Raw genomic sequence first — 15,662 nt, 5'->3', positions numbered from 1 at the left:
GCCCAGATTCCGGAGTATTCTTAGATGGTTACTTTTTTTTTTTCCAGGAAGCAATGGGACAGCACGGAAAAGAAAAAGCAAGAGAAGCGGATACATCATTATATTGACAATAACGGGACGCAGATGCTTTGAAACGTAAGTTATTGGAAAGCAAAGAGACGCCCACCTGAGTTAAACCGCATTTGTTGAGCTAACGTTAGTGTACAGTGAACTGTAGAGTTGCTGAAAGTGTAAAGATGCTTTATAGTAACGTTATGTTGGATTTATTTTGCTCTAAAACATAGTTATGTATAGGAACTTGAAGCGCATAACGTTATGCTTCAAATGTGAATTTACATAAACAAAAGGATGATTATTAAATGTCTGACATAAATAATGAGAAGTGTTGCAGATCAGCAAATAACAACATTAAACAGACACCTGAGAGAGAGAGAAAGAGAGAGAGAGAGAGAGAGAGATGTGTTTGCTGATGTAGAATTCACTGTTGTCAACACTGTTTACATTAGCTAATGTTACATATAATATTGATAAATCCAAATAAAACCATAATTAATTTGTTTTATTTGTTCATTTGTATAGGTGATAATGAGGAATTTATTTGTATTCATTTTCAATTTATTTTTATTTAATTTCAAACACAAAATGACATTTTGCTGTTAAAATTACTTCTTTATTTTGTATGATCTGAAATGCCCTCAGACTGGTGCCGTGTGCATTGAAGATGAAGAAGCACAGCAGTGTGATGGAGATGATGAAGGAGATGATGTTGAAGGTGCTGTAGTGCTGTGGACCAGACCCTGAGGTTTGTTGCTGTGGAGTCTTCATCTTCAGAATCCGTTTCTCAGGCATGAACAGCTTCATGTCTAGTCCCCCATTTTAGTCTGACTGCAGCAGTGATGATGCTGATGATGATGACAAATATAGATGAAGATCTGCTGATCATCTTCAGAACCAGCACTGCTGTGTGGAGATGCAGCAGAACATGCAGTTCCCCATCTAGGGAACTTCAACACTGCGTCTAACCAGAACGCTAGGGGATCACCTCTTTTATACGCGTCTTGACGCACATGTGAAATCAATCTAATGTAATTAAGCAGGTGCCGTCAGACCAGAGAGTATAAAAGCCTGCACTGAGCATTCAGTGTTAAGTTCTTTGCTTTCAATAAGCACACACGTGAAAATACACCCTCTTTATGTGACTTTTCATTACTGACTTTATCACGGCTGGTGACACATGATTTGTGTTTAGAGTGTTTGGGAGAGGAGCATGCCCTGGTAGTATTTGAGAATGCTGACTGTGGACACTGTGACGCTCTCTCCCGCAAAGTGATGCATAGTTGGAGGGAGTTCTTTAATAAAGCTCCAGTGGCACGCGCTCCTGGTGGTTGGGGTCCCACTCGTGCTGAGGCTGAGCGTCGACTTCGGTCGTACTGTTACAGTATTCTGAGATATGAAATGACACAGTCAGTGACTCTTTATTCTACTTTACATTTCTCTATCGTGTTTCATAGAGAGAGGATATGTAGATATCTGTAACGAGGAGTCTGACACAGAGGGATCCATTTGCAGTATATTTATTAAACAGTTTAATCACAATCACACAATACACACTTGCGTGCAAACTCACATCAAACGTAGTTAGAATGGGTCTAAGGGCTGGCGGTCAAGGAGTTTAATAGCAGGCATGGGTTAGCATCAGGCGGCGTGGTTCAGAGGCGAGATATCAGGCTGGGTTTAGGGCAGGCGGCGTGGACCAAAGTCAAGGTAACAAGCAAGGTTCGAGACAGGCGGCAGGCAAGTCAAGGTAGAGAAACAGTCCAGGTAATACACGGGATATCAGGCAAGGAGATAATGCTCAGTAATGTCAGGCAGGGCAGAACAAGACTTCGCAACGGAGTGAGTGTGTGAGCTGCTTATATGTGTGTGTGAATCATCAGTGGGATGAGCTGCAGGTGTGTGTAGGACTTCTAAACATTACGTCATGCTCATACACTGATTAGTGTATGAGCATGACGTAATGTTTAGAAGTCCGGTGATGGTGAACTGCTGGCCAGCGAGGGGAATGACTGGGACCGAGTCGGTGATCACACTCAAACAGTCTAAAGGATATATTCACCTCATCATCTGTACTGTATAGTTTATACAGACTATGTTTTAAAGACTGCGTAGTTGTATATATTGATTGGCTTTGTTTGTGTTGTGGTGATACAGTTATACATAATTCACCATAGCTTACATAGGTCATCTTATTCTGTTCTTTCAGGAAGCATTTGTCGTCAGTATTTTCCTGACTTAATTGTATGGTCTTTGTAATCACAATGCTTTATGTTGCTCAGTGTTTAGCTGTAGATTTCCTTTACCCTTTAAGGACCTTAGTGTTGTGATAATCTTTTTTGCCCTTTAAGGACCTGTGTGTTTTGATGACGGGTTTTTGATGGAAGTTTCAGAGAGTTTGTTGTTGGCAATAAACGACACACGCATTTTGTGTGCTCAGCTAGAAAGTGCGTTTGCGACTATTTATTGACCCTTTCTACACTGGTGACCCCGACGCTTGTTTGCTGAACGTATTCAGTGCAACAACGATGACCGCGAACGCTGTCACGCTTAAACTCCCGGAGTTTTGGGAATCATCGGCGTCCGCTTGGTTCGCCCAAACCGAAGCTCAGTTCGCATTACGAGAGATCACCGCAGATGCCACGAAGTACTACTACGTTGTATCGGCATTAAACAGTTCAACGGCGTCCAGAGTGGTGAGCCTGCTGAAAAACCCTCCAGCAACGGGGAAATATGACTCTCTTAAGGCACATTTATTGAAAACTTTTGAACTTTCTGACGCTGAGAGAGCCAACAGGCTTTTCTCTCTCCAAGGACTGGGCGACAGCAAACCCTCCGAGCTTATGGACCGAATGATGGATCTCCTTGGTGAGCACAAACCGGATTTCCTTTTTGTCCAGCTGTTTCTGCGCCAGCTACCTGCCCACGTACGGGCAGCACTAGCCAACACAACAATAACTGATTGCCGGGAGCTAGCTGAAGAAGCTGATAAATTTTTTTTGGCAAGCCAACAACACTCTGTGTCTGCACTTTTCCCCGTGCACGATATTTCTACGCCACCAGAAACCCCCACAGTTTTCGCTGCAACTTCTCAACGACAGCTGCCTCCTGGCCTGTGTTTCTACCACGCAAAATTCGGAGCCAAAGCTAAACGCTGCCGTTCTCCGTGCAGTTTCGGCAGAACGGGAAACGCCAAAGCCGGCGCTCATTAGTGGCCATGAGCGTCGGCCGTGCAGGCAGGCTACTTTTCGTTCACGATGCTTTATCTGGACGCCGTTTTCTGTGTGATACAGGGGCACAGAGGAGTGTCCTACCCGCATCCCACGTGGACGTAATGGCTGACAGCCACGGCCCGCCTATGGAAGCAGCTAATGGCAGCCCCATCCGCACGTACGGCACAAGGTATGTGGAGTTGTGTTTTGGCGGACATCGTTTTGGCTGGGAGTTTGTTACAGCAAAGATAGCTTTTCCCCTCATAGGCTCAGATTTTTTGTGTGCACATGGGCTGTTAGTGGACGTTAAGAACTGCCGTTTGATTGACGCCGTCACGTTTTGTTCATACACATGCACGTTTAGCGAGGACAATTCTATCAGACTGTCTTGTATGATTCCCACTGTTGATGATTTCCACATGTTGCTCACTGAATTCCCAGCTCTTACGCAGCCCACTTTTTCTGCACTGACTGCCAAGCATGGTGTGGAACACCATATAACCACTTCTGGTCCACCAGTTTAAGCCCGCGCTCGTCGTCTCGACTCCATCAAGTTGGCTGTAGCCAAAGCAGAGTTCGAAAACATGAAACGCCTGGGCATAGTTCGCCGGTCAAACAGTCCTTGGGCTTCTCCGCTGCATATCGTGCCTAAACCTGGTGGCGGCTGGCGCCCATGTGGAGACTACCGACGGCTAAACGAGGCAACAACACCCGACCGTTACCCAGTTCCACATGTACAGGACTTTTCAGCACACTTGGCAGGAAAGGTCATATTTTCCAAGGTGGATTTGGTCCGGGGATATCACCAAGTGCCCGTGCGGCCAGCAGACATTCCCAAGACAGCAGTAATCACGCCATTTGGCTTATTTGAGTTTCTGCGCATGCCGTTTGGGCTCAAAAATGCAGCTCAAACGTTTCAACGGCTTATGGATTCTGTGTTGCGTGACCTGCCTTTTCTTTTCGTATATTTGGACGACATTCTTGTGGCAAGCACCTCCAAATCTGAGCATTTAATGCACCTCCGCACACTTTTTGAGCGGCTCAGTCAACATGGATTAATCGTAAATCCAACCAAATGTCAGTTTGGCTTGTCCATAATTGATTTCCTGGGGCATAGAGTCACTAAGGATGGGGCTGTCCCCCTACCATCAAAAGTCGAGGCCATTGCACAGTTCCCACGCCCACTCACAGTAAAGTCCTTGCAAGAGTTTCTTGGAATGGTGAACTTTTACCACCGTTTCATTCCCCGTGCCGCCCAACTCATGCAACCCTTGTATGAGACTTTGAAAGGTAAAAAACCTAAACACAGTGTGGACTGGTCTGCAGAAAAAGACAAGGCTTTCATAGACACTAAGACAGCCCTAGCAAATGCTACTATGCTGGCACATCCGTCGGCCACAGCCCCGATTGCCATTACCTCGGACGCCTCTGATTACGCTGTTGGTGCAGTGTACGAGCAATGGGTGGATAGTACATGGCAGCCCCTCGCTTTCTTCAGTCGACAATTACGCCCTAGCGAACGGAAGTACAGCACTTTTGACAGGGAGTTACTTGGCCTTTACCTTGCCATCAAACACTTCCGTTTTCTGTTAGAAGGCCGTCCATTTACCGCTTTTGTGGACCACAAGCCACTCACTTTTGCCAAGGCCAAAGTAGCAGAGACTTGGTCTGCCCGCCAGCAACGCCAACTGTCTTACATATCTGAATTCACGACCGACTTGCAGCATGTCGCCGGAAAAAACAACCATGTCGCTGACTGCCTCTCCCGTGCTATGGTTGGGGTTGTCCATTTGGGTTTAGACTACAATGACATGGCTGTAGACCAGGTCAACGACCCTGAGATACAGTCCCTCAAAACCTGCGCTACAAGTTTGCAGATAGAGGCTGTGGTTTTTGACAACGCAGGCACCACACTCTTATGTGACGTCTCTACAGGCCAGCCTCGACCAATCGTCCCCACAGCATGGAGACGACAGGTTTTTAATGCAGTCCATAATCTTTCCCACCCTGGCGCAAAAGCATCACAAAGACTGGTGGCAGCTAAGTTTGTATGGCGTGGCCTCAAGAAGGACATTAGGGCCTGGGCTTCTACATGTGTCGACTGTCAGCGGGCCAAAATACATCGCCATACTAAGGCCCCTTTAGAACCTTTCCACGTCCCAGAAAGACGATTTGACCATGTTAATGTGGACATAGTCGGTCCTCTGCCCCCCTCTCATGGCTACACTCACCTCCTAACCATGGTTGATAGAACCACTCGCTGGCCTGAAGTTGCCCCCCTGGCATCGATTACTTCTGCGGAAGTGGCAAGGGCATTTATTGCCATCTGGGTGGCCCGCTTTGGCACCCCTTCAGACATATCTTCAGACAGGGGCACGCCGTTTACGTCTGAGCTGTGGAATGCTGTGGCAGAAAGTTTGGGGGTGCAACTACACCGTACTACTGCTTATCACCCCCAGGCTAATGGACTCTGTGAGCGTTTTCACAGGGTGATGAAAGCTGCTCTTCGGGCCAGCCTCAAGGACAGCAACTGGTTAGACAAACTGCCATGGGTCATGCTGGGCATCAGGACTGCACCTAAGGAGGACCTCCAAGCCTCATCGGCTGAGCTAGTTTACGGCCAGCCACTGCGGGTGCCCGGTGATTTTTTCCCCAACACTTCTAGTCCTTGGTAAGCAACAGTTCAACGTGCTACATTACTGGACAATACAAAGCTTTTTACACCAGTCCCAACTTCCCGTCATGGCCTTCCTCACTCTCACATTCCCTCTGGCCTTCAGTCAGCAGGCTATGTTTTCATTCGGCAGAATGCTCATAGGGGACCTCTACACCCACCCTATGAGGGCCCATTTCGAGTTGTTGAGGCAGGGAGTAAACATTTTGTGGTGGACATAGCTGGTAAACGGGAGCGGGTTTCAGTCGACCGCCTTAAACCAGCTCACTTGGATGTGTCCACACCCATTCTGTTGGCAAAACCCCTACGGCCCGGACGCCCCTCAGCTGCACCTTCCTCCCTCAGACCACCGCCACAGCCCCCTCAAACACGATATAACAGGGCTCATAGTTCTGCTGCTGCAGACGAGTCAACTGTAGCCCCAGAGCGGCGGAGCCGCAGTGGCCGTTTAATCCACCCGCCTCGCCGTTGACTTTTCTTTTGTTATGGTGAATTCTGGGGGGACGTGTGTGGTGATACAGTTATACATAATTCACCATAGCTTACATAGGTCATCTTATTCTGTTCTTTCAGGAAGCATTTGTCGTCAGTATTTTCCTGACTTAATTGTATGGTCTTTGTAATCACAATGCTTTATGTTGCTCAGTGTTTAGCTGTAGATTTCCTTTACCCTTTAAGGACCTTAGTGTTGTGATAATCTTTTTTGCCCTTTAAGGACCTGTGTGTTTTGATGACGGGTTTTTGATGGAAGTTTCAGAGAGTTTGTTGTTGGCAATAAACGACACACGCATTTCGTGTGCTCAGCTAGAAAGTGCGTCTGCGACTATTTATTGACCCTTTCTACAGTGTGGTGTATACTTGCACGTTGTAAAATTAAAAGAAAAGAGAGAAAAAAAAACAGGCTTGTGAAGTTAAATTTCTGTATTTTTGAATTTCTGTGTACTCCTTCAGCGTAACATCATTTAGAGAGGTGTTACACCTTACAGGTCTAATCCGAGGTAATGACAATTCCAGATACATTTTAACACGTGTGTTTTTAGAATAACATGCATAATAAACATTTAAAAAAAATAAAAACAAACGTTTAAAAAGAAGCCAAAAAATGTCAAACTTAACAGTAACATGTTCTATTTAATGTGGATTTAAAGACTGTAGTGAACGTAGATGTCATAGAACTGCAATTATAGCAGTTGCCAAATCTCTAAAAAATTTAATTTACGTGTCATATAGCTGTAGTATAAACAAATTAGGTCCCAAACACCATTATATCTGCCAAAGTTGTCGCACCTTTAGTGATATGACCTTGACTACTTTTTAAAATTATCACACCACATAATTATATAAATAAGCAATTCTTACCTTCAAGATGACAAATGGCACTCTTTCGTCATTATGGATAGTTTACTTCATTGGAATTGAGCTAATTTTGGTTAATTATTCGTCTCTCCCTCATGTAGCTTTGGCAGCCAATTAGAAATTCGATAGTGGGAGAATACACACACACACACACACACACACACACACACACACACACACACACACACACACACACACAATAGAAGTTATTTTGTAACAAACAACATAAACTTGAATCTTGGATTTTAATTGGTTTTATTATTTCATGTACTTGGTTTTAAATCATTATTGGTACTTCATGCATCTGCATGAGGATTCTAATTCTGAAAGTGTTTAAAGGGTTTATGTAGCTTCAGATGTGCAACACAATTGCCCACAAATTTTCTAATTATTACTGAAAATTTTTATTTTTATATGATAACATGGTACAAATGATAAAATTACAAAAGTAAGACAGACATATTCACAAATATGACCACATTTGCAATGAACACTAAATTTATGTTAATTGACTTGCATTGTCTCAAATTTTCAAAAGATATTTTAAAACTGTGTCAAGTGAGGCAAGTTCTCAATGTTGGCAGCAAACACAGGTCTAAACAAATCCACATCAGAGCTTTTAGACAAAGAGCATTTCTGACATTTCATTGATCATTAGTGATTTTCTACTGGCTTCAGTTGCATATAACCCCTGTGTGGTGTCGTATTTTGGTTACTCAGCCAGTGTTCATGGGTCTGGTGGACCTTCTAGACTTTTGGCATTCCAAATTAACACTATCAAACAATTTTGTTAAATTACTCAACAAATGTTTACTTAATCCCAATTACAAGCCATTTAACAGCAAACATGGTGAATTTTCCCCTTTACCTTTTTAGATCATATTGATAAATTAATGTGCTTCTCGTTTATTTTTTAAATAATGTTATGAAAAAAATAAAACCCAAAGATTTGTTTTTCGTATTGTTCCCACCATGGTCTTGGACATCATCATCAGAAGCTCCTCTCTTTTTAACAATCATTTGCAAGGCCCTCGCAGCAGACAATCTTTTGGCCATCTTGATCAGCTGTGATAAGGAATCACACTGGCAAAAGTCTTATTTATAGTACCATGCCCTAAATTCACAGATGGGACAGGGTATGAGAAAATAAAGCGTGGTTCCCGCAAGAGAAAGAGTGAAATGTGCGGAAATTTAAGAGCAGACAGTGTTGATAGTTGGAAAACAGCAGCACTAGAAAGGAGGAGGACAGAGTGTATGAACATTGGACCAACACTTTCAACATATTTATTAGACCTGGATCTAGTGGACCCGATCACCTTGTATGTAATGTAAATGTGTGGGGGGAGATACATTCTGCGGCCGTTGAAAATTTGTTTGGATTTATGTTCTTCACAGAAAATAGGCCAAAGCCAATAGGTTGAAAAAAAAAATTCATTGTTTAATTTTTCCTTTAAAAAAAAAAAAAAAAAAAACAGGTCTCACAGACCCGAAAACCATACAAGGGTTAAAAGTGTTTTAATATATATATATATATATATATATATATATATATATATATATATATATATATATATATATATATATATATATATATATATATATATATATGTGTGTGTGTGTGTGTGTGTGTGTATATATATATATATATATATATATATATATATATATATATATATATATATATATATATATATATATATATATATATATATATATATATATATATATATATATATATATATATTGTAAAATTGTTTCATATAAAAAAATTAAATAAAACTGTTTTTACTAAAAGTAAAATATTAACTGATGCTGTGTTAATTTACAAACCTTTGAGTTAATTTTATTTGCAGGAAGTAACTGCATTTTAATTGGCATTACTGGCATTAAAAAGCAATATTTTAAATGTCTAAATAATATGTCTGGGCATATTGATATTGAGGACCATTGTACATCAATTCACTAGGAAAAACTTTTTAAGTAATGCAAAGTCATTAAATGCGTGTTCATGTGTGGTTACAATTACCGAACAGATTTTGACTGCATTAGTTAAAACGCACTTACATTTAAATAAAAGAAGATGCAACATAACATCAGATACTCTCAGGTCATATTAGACTTGCACACAGACACTACTATAGGTGACACTCAGTGCTTTTTCAGTATTTTGCCATTTTGTTGTTGTTTTTTTAAATATTGGTAGCTGTGGTTGCTAGAAATCTACAGTTTTTTGTTTTTTTTTACATTTTACGTTTATAAAATCAGCTTATACAGAATATTTCCTTTAAAAACATTCCACAGTGTGTATTTTTTAATCAAATTTATTTAACCCCTTAAATCCCAAACCAAAATCCTCACAAGTGTTTTTACTACAGAAGTTTGAACACTAAGGTAAGTGATGAAGTAATGAAATAATTAAGTGTCCAATTAAAGGAGGATTAAGAATTTTTGATGAAAAACCGTAAACAAACAGAATCATTGAAGGAAAGAAAAAACAAAACCAAGTAACATAAATAACAGCCAAAACCAAAGTTGAAATTAACTCTCAACAATCCAGCAGAGATCATTAAACAACTACACAAACATCAGAAGCTTTACTTACTATTAACCTTTGACTTTTTTTCTGTCTCATGTGGATTAAAGTGCAAAATGAAATGTTTGTTGTTCATTAATTTCAACATGATGGGGGCTTGCATCTGCAGTTGGGCTTTTCAACGTCTTATTTAAATGCTATTTTTATTTTATTTGGATTGCTATAATTAATTGTGTATTTAAAAAAGCTAAAGGAAACAACATGAAAAATCAATCAGATGATGTTATGTGTTTATGAAGTCATAACCATCTTCACCTGCATGTGCACTCATTGAATATTTTGCTAGATGTTTATGAGAATTTATCAATGTACGTAAATTACACCACTGGAGCAATAAATGAGTGTTTAACATGCCTAAGCACACATTTCACAATGAAAGTTTACAAACTATATTAGAACTTAAAAACACACACACACACACACACACACACCAACAACTAGTCTTAGATTCTCAACATTGGTGACAAACAAAAAATCTAAATCAAATAAAACATCAGCCAATAATACAAAACAATGTAATCATCAATCATTTAACAGGTGTTTACAGTAGATTGTAAAGGCTTTTACTGTTAAAAAAGTACACCTCTCACAAATCTTTTTTTTTTTTTTTTTACCTAAGGCTCAATGTGTTTTTTACATGCATTTTTTATTTCTCTTTGCTATTTGGGCTTATTGGAACCTAATTAGAATAAAACCTAAGCATTTTTTGATATTATGTACTATTAGAGAAACAGTTAAATCTATATATGTGGTCCGAATTTACATAAAACATTTTTTTCCTGACTGTTTTTAATGCATATATAACATGTAATTTTTCCCGTTTTTTCCCATTTTGCACAGTTAAAAATAGTGTTTGGGACATTGCATGTGCTGCAAAACAGTTGCAGGATGACACTGCGGGTCTGTAACAAAATATAAAACATTCAAAGTATTGTAAATAGCCACTTAAGAGCTAAAATGTACCGTCCACGTATATAGCCGCTAAGCCCTAGGAGGTTAAATTCATATTTTTTAATTGGAGCTATACATTATTATATTTGTGCATATACATTAGATTAGTCAGTATTGAAGCCAAATCTGGAGATTATCTAACAAGATAGTACACTCAAATTTATAAGTAATAGAAAAAAATTAAATGCACATTTTAAAAAAGAGGAAAAATCAAGAGAAACAAAAACAAAAAAAAAATTAGTCGAAATTTTGTAGGTTGTGATTTATTTATTTAAATTTTTGTAAAATATTTTGTTTGAATTTAATTGTATTACGTTTCAATTTCTTACGGGTGGTGACTAAAATATTATTTTAATAATTATTTCTGTTTAATAAATGTTTTGTTAAAATGCACCAAAAATCCATTGCCTATATTCACTGATAAATGCATAAAATATTCATTTTCAAAATGGGGTATATAATACACTGTATTTGGATCTCTCAGATTAGTCTGAAAAATGCTTATCTGGTCTTGGTCTTGATTCCGTTTCATGTTGCTTTGGTCTTGGTCTTGGTCTCAGTTCAGGTGGTTTTGACTACAACACAACCAGATACTTCAATATGTGAGGTGACAAATGCTGATATATATATTTTTGGCATTATTATTATCTTGTAAATATTCTGAAGTTAAAACATCTCAATATACTGGTTTATCACTTGTCTCAGAGTTAGAACTATAAAACTGAATAAATTATAAAGGTGAACAGGATTTTAATGAAAATTACAGCATAGACGTCCTATAAGCATACACGTGATGAAGTGCATTTAAAATTGCCCCCTCTCTGTGTAAAAAGTACAAAGTGCGCAAGATGAAAAAGTACAAGTGCCACAGCACAGAGGGGGTATACAGAAAGCCAGACTTTTTGATTAATACTCCTCTAAATTAACTGTTTACTCTACAGACTCTTAACATTCACAGATTATGATAATTTTGTGACAGACGGAAAGATTGATGTTTGAGAGCTTGTTTTAATTAATGGTTTTGTTTGTCTCTGGAGAATGGATTTTTTTCTACTCCTCTTCATAGTTGCTTTTGAATACTTTTTTTAAAGGAGCTTCTTTGCTATGTAATGGGACCCCCATGTGTGTTTTATAGTGTGTGAACAGAAAGAAAGAAAGAAAAAATGATTATTTTGCTTTTGAAGGAAAGGCTAATCACACATTTCGTGGTGTTTGCTTTTTTACATTAATGTAGAAGTGTTTATCTCATTTTTATGACTTTTAAAAACGATCAGAAATGAAATTTGATTGTTTTGAGTGTGTGATTGTAGTGCAATTGTTAACCTTTCTATATATGTTATTACAGTTGAATGTTCCATATTTTGTCAAAGTTTAAGTAACTTTGTTTAAAATGCACTTAAAGTAGCATTATTTCAACTCTTGTTTATGGTGGCTTGCAATGTAATTTCTTCATAGAAATGTACTTAATTAGGCTTAATCAGCATGAGGACAAGGATTGTGTTATTTAATTCAATTCAAGTTTATTTTTGTAGTGCTTTTCACAACAATTATTGTTCCAAAGCAAAAGTCGTCAAAGTCCTCGGAAGGTTGGCATCCTCTCTTTAAGATCTCAAAGATTAGGGGTTCTATTTAATGATCTAGGCACAAATTCTAAATTCCATAAAGGGCATGTCTGAATCCACTTTTGCTATTTTTTAGGACAGAAAAATACTCTTTGCTCCTGGGTACATAGTCTAACAGGGTTGTGCTTATTTTCTTAATGAGCTATGTTGTGTTTTAAACAAAATGTGTATTAAACCAATCAAAGTCTCATCTCCCATTCCCTTTAAGAGTCAGTACATGGGGGACTTTGTAAGAGGAAAAACTTAATGCTTTTGCTAGCAAGAAAACCATCTGCAGTGCAAGGATAAAAAACGAGCCTCTTCCATTCGGCCTCTTTATTTTTTCTTTGTTTTACTTTTACTCTTCTTTACACCTGTACTTTTGTGGATAAGGAAACGGTGGAAACTCACTCCACTGAAGACATCCATTAGCCTACATATTTAATTTAGTTTGTTAAAAACTATATCAGATTTGCTCCAAAACTATATCTAAATTCAACTTTACAGACTGAAATGAAAATATAGAGAGCAAATAAATAAATAAACATTAATAACAAAGTGTGGTTAAAAAAAACTAAGTTATATCCGAACACGCGTCATGCATACATCTAAAAAACCCAACAGGTGGACAAATCCAAACTTGTTTTTATTAAAACAAATATAAATATGCATATAATAAACAATACTGCTATTAATAATAACACAAATGCAAATTGTCCTTCCTGTCATGTTTGGGTCAAATCTGACCGATTTACAACTTAAATCACTCAACAGCACCAGCAACTGCGCTACCTACTGCGCCACTGCGTCACCTAAATAAAAATTAATAAAACAAAGTATTTTGATGTCTGTCATTTTTCGTTTTTTTTTTTTTATAATATATTTTCAGCACCTATTTGTATTTTCACTGCAGTTATTTTATGTATAATTCTGTAAATTCATGTTAAACACTACTTTGAGACATTGTTCACAGCTAAAGAATGGTTGAGAAAAATGATTTTTGTGCTAATATAAGAGCAGTTAAAACAGACCGGTCAATTTTGATCGTGAACACTAAAGTAAGGGGCAGGATGTGAACACAGGAGGGTTAAGTAATGTGTAAGTGTTTCAGACCTGCATAGGCGTATAACTAATGTGCTTTGTGCTGGACTTTAGACCAAGTTTTAGTTGGTCAATGGTGCTCGCATTCCAGTTCTTTAAAATAGCAACGAGCCAATAATGCACCTTAACACACTTCCTTTTTAGACTGGAACGCTCATTAGTCCACAAAGTGGTGCAAATGAATTTGCTAATTAAACATTGTGGTGCAAAACATGAACATTAGGGTTGCGCTGGTCTAAGAATAGCAACAAATCGCACCAAACACATATTTTTCCTTATTGCACCCTAGGGCCCTAGGTCTTGAAGAGATGCTGCCAACCCTATAAGGGTTCTATAGAAGTATATTTTTGTGAACTCTTTTTTTGTTCATGCACTTAAATTCTACAAGTTTAGATAAAGAACATGAACTTTGAAAAGTTGACTGTAGAATAAAAAAGCTGGCATTTATTACAGAAGAACAAAGGTGGTACACAAAACTGGTACACAAAACACACCACCAAAAATTATACCATAAACATGCATATAATTTTATACAATTACAGTATGTTGATATACTACTGTTGCTAATGAAAGTAGTTTTATTCATTACTAAACAGTCTATGCAAACAGATAACTATTATATGCTACTCAATAAATATCTACTATTCCAAATACTGACAGACAATATGAGGATAAAAAATGTAATGTAATGTGTGTTTATATAGCACATGTATCGTATATGGCCATACATGGGATCTCTCCACACCACCACCAGTATGCAGCATCCACTTGGATGATGCGAAGGCAGCCAGAGGTTAAAGGCGCCAATGTGCTGACCATACACCAGCTATTGGTGATGTGGAGAGACTGTGATAAGGCCAATTTGGGGGATGGGATGATTTGCAGGCCAATAGATGTGTTTTGGCCAGGACACCATGGTTACACCCTTTATCTTCATGAGCAGTGCCATGGGATTTTTTTAATGAACACAGAGACCATGGTTTAATGTCTCATCCGAAAGACTCACTGACAAGTGCTCACTTACAGTATAGTCTTCACTCTATTTACTGGGGCATCAGAACTTACACAGACCACAAGTTGAGTGCCCCCTGCTGGCCTCTCTAACACCCACTTCCAACATTAACCTTTTCTCCCATCCAGCTACTGACCAGGCTCATCCCTGCTTTGCTTCAGTGAGTTTTGGGTCTTGGGCTGCAGGGTAATATGGCTGTTACTAAAGAAGTAAAGCTGGCAGGAACACCGTATGCAGCCATTACATTATTGCCTCCTAAACATAGGGATTTTGTCAAATTTGGCCTATGGGTGAGGGCCGCATGATATAAAACCCGTTTAATAATAAATAAGCATAAAAAAGATTTTAATAGTAAATCAGTATTCAGTATTTTTTTTTTCTTTGGAAGCTCAAAATGTTTTTATTTATTTTTTATTTTTTTATATTCTTCAAAATACGTGCTATTTTGTTTTTGTTGTGGCTGTACACTTTCTCCCTACATGCCCTCCACAGGTAGCAACTGTTAAACAGTGAATTTTGGCTTCTCCGACCTGCCATCATTATGTAGAATTGCCTAAGGTCCAAACTCCTGCTCGATAACTCATGCCCCGTGCAAATTCCCATGCAAACACAGTCAATGCAAAACACATTTCCTGCTGTCAACAACATTGCTGGCGAGAATCAATCAACCGTTCATCCATTTACTCTCTTTGCATACCCTTATGTCAAAGAAAAAAGCGCTTCGAGACTCCACAGCTCTTCTGAGGCGATCGTTCCATCGTTCTGAAGAATCCATCAAGCCGTGTTTGATTGATAAGTCTGTCTGTGTGCACAGCAGTACAGCTACAGCAAATGGGGTGGCAAAGCGCGAGCTGACATAATGCAAGTCTGCTCAAGTTTGGGAGACAGACTGAGCATGTCCGTGGGGGGTAAAAGTTTGATGCGACATGCTACAAGACACACACAGCACTGGTGATGGCACACATAAGGTGCCCCCCTGTCCAACCCTCCCGCAAAGACAGAGTTCAGCATGGGTTTGTAGAAGTGTTTTAGTGCTTTACACTACTGTAGATTTTACGTCGCAATTTATTTTCAGATATACAAGCGTATGTTTATCAGTTGTGGCACA

At 39.0% G+C, this 15,662-nt stretch overlaps 2 long non-coding RNA genes across 2 annotated transcripts in view; one reads left to right on the top strand and one right to left on the bottom strand.

Moving 5' to 3' along the window:
• The window catches only part of LOC147842795 (uncharacterized), a 294,644-nt gene that overhangs the window by 171,278 nt on the left and 107,704 nt on the right, over positions 1-15,662 (bottom strand). The gene's annotated exons all lie outside the window — the stretch shown is intronic.
• On the top strand, positions 1,430-8,815 carry LOC147842796 (uncharacterized). The gene is made up of 3 exons (XR_015498666.1): positions 1,430-1,900; positions 1,938-2,194; positions 6,787-8,815. It is a non-coding gene; the product is annotated as an uncharacterized LOC147842796 (long non-coding RNA).

The sequence above is a fragment of the Danio rerio genome, chromosome 8 (genome assembly GCF_052040795.2).
Source record: "Danio rerio strain M-AB ecotype USA chromosome 8, GRCz13ab, whole genome shotgun sequence".
NCBI lineage: Eukaryota > Metazoa > Chordata > Actinopteri > Cypriniformes > Danionidae > Danio > Danio rerio.
Note: the sequence above shows the minus strand (reverse complement) of the source record. Positions and strands in the feature narration are given on the sequence as shown.